The following is a 4,125-nucleotide window of genomic DNA, read 5'->3' as shown; positions in this document are numbered from 1 at the left end:
TACTACTAATTACGCATGTCACTAGTAGTGAAGAGTATGATGGCGTTGGAAAGCTAAGAGACGGGGCTACAACTTTTATGTTTTGAGGATTTTCAAATTCTGTCATCTTAAGGGCCGAAAATGCCCTTGACGTTTCTGCCCCTGCACAGTATGGTATCTTTTCACTTTGAATGGTGCCTTTCTATTGGGAGACGAATTTTGACCATTTATAACTAAATCTAAGGCCTATATAAATGTTATTTCTGTTCTTTAAAGGAGAGACAACATCAGAACATTAAAAAAAGAGAATATTAGTTTAAGTGCATTTGAAGACAACACAAAGGTAAAACGAAGATAGTTATTGTTTGAAAACATCCTCGTAATATGAGGATATTTATGAATCTGAGGAAATAACTCTGTAATTGTGGTATATTTGTGAGTATGAGAAAACAACCCCTTAAATGAGTTAATTTTATAATATGACAAAACAACCCCGTAAGAGTGGTATATTTATCGATATAAGAAAATAATTCTGTAGAACGTATATATTTATGAATTTGAGAAAACAACCCCATAATAGTGCTAATAATTTAATATGAGAAAACGACCCGTAAAAGTGGTATATTTATCAATATAAGAAAATAATATCGTAAAACGTGTATATTTATGAATTTGAGAAAACAACTCCGTAAAAGTAGTGTAATTGCGAGTGTGAGAAAACAACCTTGTAGAAGGGTAAATTTTTTAATATGAGAAAATAACCCCATAATGTGGGGATATTTATCAATCGAAAAAAATAACCCAGTAAGTTTGGTGTATTTGTGAGTATAAGAAAATAACCCCTTTAATGGTTAATCTTATAATATGAGAAAACAACCTCGTACAAGGGGTATATTTGTCCATATAAGAAAATAACTCATTAAAACGTGTATATTTATGAATTTGAGAAAACAATCTCATAATAGTGCTAATAATTTAATATGACAAAACGACATCGTAAATGTAGTGTAATTGCGAGTATGAGAAAATAGCCTTTACAGAAGGGGTATATTACAGGAATATTTATCAATCGGGAAAAATAACTCCTTAATTTCGGTATATTTGTGAGTATGAGAAAACAACCCCTCTGTAATACCCGGAATTTTTCTTTAATAAAGATAATATTAATAATGATTAATAAATGAGTTTTATTTAGATTAATTTAATTATATTTTTATTCGGTTTAATCGGAATAATTTAAGGCAATTTTGAAAATTTAATATTAGACAAATAAAGGAGTTATTTCTATACCCAATTAGTTTGATTTTTAAGGAGTTAATTAAGCAAATTATTTGAGGAATAAATTATATTTTTGGTCATTCAAATTTTTCCCAAATGTATATATAGTATATATAAATAAAACTATATATTGGGAAAATTATGGAAGAGTTTGTAAAGGATGTTTTTATAAAAGAATTATTAGGGGAAAATGATATTTTAATTAGTTAATGGTGTTAAATTTAATTGGAAAAATATTTAGCAAATTGATTATTTAATTTAATTGTGTGTTAGGACTAAATTGAAAATTTATTTTGGGATGAGGATTAAAAGTATAATTTTATTATTATGGGGGTTTAATGAAAATTTGTATGTTTGGTATTTTTGTAAATAAATATGTCGGTCAGGGGTATATATGTAATTAAGTATTTTCAATAATTCTAATTTGGCCCAAATTAAATTGTTAGGGCTTAATTGAAAGGCTAACGGAAAGTTTAGGGGTTATTTGGAAATTCTGCATGGTAAAATTGTCGTAATTTAAAAAGTTGAGGGACCAAATGGTAAGAGGAAAAACGTTCAGGGGCCTAATGTTGATATGGAGAAGAAAGAAAAGAAAGGAAGAGAAGAGAGATATCGGGGAGAGAGAGAGGAAGCGGAAGAAGAAGAAGGAGGCGGGCGCTGCAGGTGTGGGTGGCCACCGCCGGGGGCGTGAAGGGCGAAATGGCGCGAAGGGCGGCGGCTCCTAGAGGTCGTTCCGGCCTTTTTCGACGACCTTTTCTACTGATCTCGGTGGCGATCGGCTCCCCTTGGAGAGAGCTAGCTTTTGGCGGTGGCAGCGTCGGTTTTGGTGGCCGGAGGAGGGAGTTCCAGCGAAGTAGGTGGCAGCCGCATTTTTCAGCTTTTTCGGAGAGATCCGACGGAGGATGGATGATCGGAGGACGTATCCCGACTCTCCTCAGCTCAAGCTTCGCAATGGCACCAGTTTTGTGGCGATCGGGCTTCGTTTGCGAATCAACGGTTGAGATCGTTCGTAAATCTCTCCGGATGATCGGGGGTCGGATCGGAAAATTAGAAGCAGGGATCGCCATCAGTGCGTCGTTTTGAGTTTGATGGTGAGTTCGGATCGTCGATCGGACTCCAGCGGTTGGAAGCGAGTCGACCGAGCGATCAAGCGTCTCAGTAATTTTCTCTCGCCCGTTAATTTTGAAATTCTTTGATGTAATTTATGCTTATTGATTGTGTTGAGTATTAGATGATATTTGTGAGTCAAAAATAATTGTCTGTCGGTTTGCCTGCCCTTGTATTTTGTGCTGTGTGGCGGAGTCGGGAAAATAGTGAAGTCTGGGGACCTGACTCCCGTTGTTTTGAATTATTGGATATTTTTAGTGTTTTCCTGGCAGGTCCTGGACCCGTTTTACGGGGGGTAAATATCCATAAATTAGGGGAGGTTCTGCCGAATTTCCGGCAGATTTCTCGAGTCTAATTTAATTTTAGGCAGTCTACTCTAGGGTCTAAGTTTAGGAAAAATCTACGAATGTCTATTAATTGCATATCTTTTGTTACTAGATAATTTAGCCTTCCCGCTAGCTTCACCCGAGGCGTAGGAGCGGACTACGGAACGCGTTAGATCTGTGAGTTAAAGTCACATAATCTCTACACTATTGCCAAACCTAATTTGATATGCTATCTTAAAATTCATATTTAATATGATTATTAGTATCTCAATATAAATAATTTCATTTAATTATTATTTACCGAGATTAATTTTAATATTGTTACTAGTAATATTATATCGCTATTTTGATAGTTAAATGTTATATTCACACAATTGTTGTTATTATTTTTCCATATAAATTGCATGTTGGTTCCTCGAAATTCTAATTCTTTATTTCGATATGTGTTTAATAATTTTGCTAGACTATGATTATTATTATATTTGTTGAATGTGATTTGGGACGAGGCTTTAGTAGAACATGCCACTTGATGGGTTGCATCAGGACCGCGTGCACACCGGTAATGATCAAAGACAAGTAACAAGGTTATTATGGATTTGTTTGCTCTGATCGAGCATTGCTCTCTAGGCTGAGTTCAGTTGATTGCCAGAGTTAAGGTCCATGATCGAGCAACGCTCTCTGGGTGCCGGCTTAGTTGGAATTAAGTGTTCAGGCTGGAGGTAAGGACCCTGATCGAGCTTGCTCTCTGGGCGCCAGACCTGTTGGATTAAGAGAGCCGAAAGGCTACTAGTAATTGGGGTTAGGGTTCTACTGAGCCACTCGTCCTGCAAATATAAAAATCTATTTTATTTTTAAAATTATGGTATGATTATAATATGATTCGTATTTGATGTACATGGTTTGTTACACTGATTGTAATAATTATTATTTCTTGTGAAGATTGCAATAGTCATAAGATTATTGATTTTAACTCACTCTCGAGACTGACAGTCTCAATTTACTCTTATTCAGTAACCCGACTTCTTCATCATCGGGTGGTGTATTTGATTTGGTATGTTAAATTTTAAAACCTTAGATTCTCCTTAGTAGTAATAGTAGATGTATCAGTTGTAAACTTTCTGAGTTTCGGGTCTCGCCAAATTCTTCTGGTAGACTGAATTAATTGTGTAAAATTTAATGGTTCCGATAAATTATGGCATTAATAACATTAAATGAGATGAGATTTATTTAAGTCGGTGAGTGTCAGACTTACTACGGGATTCGGTGGCCTTACGCCTACCCATTCCCTAGTGCCGGTCACGGGCCCACAGATGGGGTCGTGACAAAGTTGGTATCAGAGCTTAGGTTTAGATTTCCTTCAGCCTAGGCTAAGATTCTTGGTACTGCGGAGCTAGGATCAAGTATGTCTTATTGTTTTCATTGATTCCAGTGTCTC

This window comes from Ricinus communis, chromosome 5 (genome assembly GCF_019578655.1).
Source record: "Ricinus communis isolate WT05 ecotype wild-type chromosome 5, ASM1957865v1, whole genome shotgun sequence".
Taxonomy (NCBI): domain Eukaryota; kingdom Viridiplantae; phylum Streptophyta; class Magnoliopsida; order Malpighiales; family Euphorbiaceae; genus Ricinus; species Ricinus communis.
The sequence above is the reverse complement of the archived record's forward strand: the minus strand, read 5'-3'. Positions refer to the sequence as shown.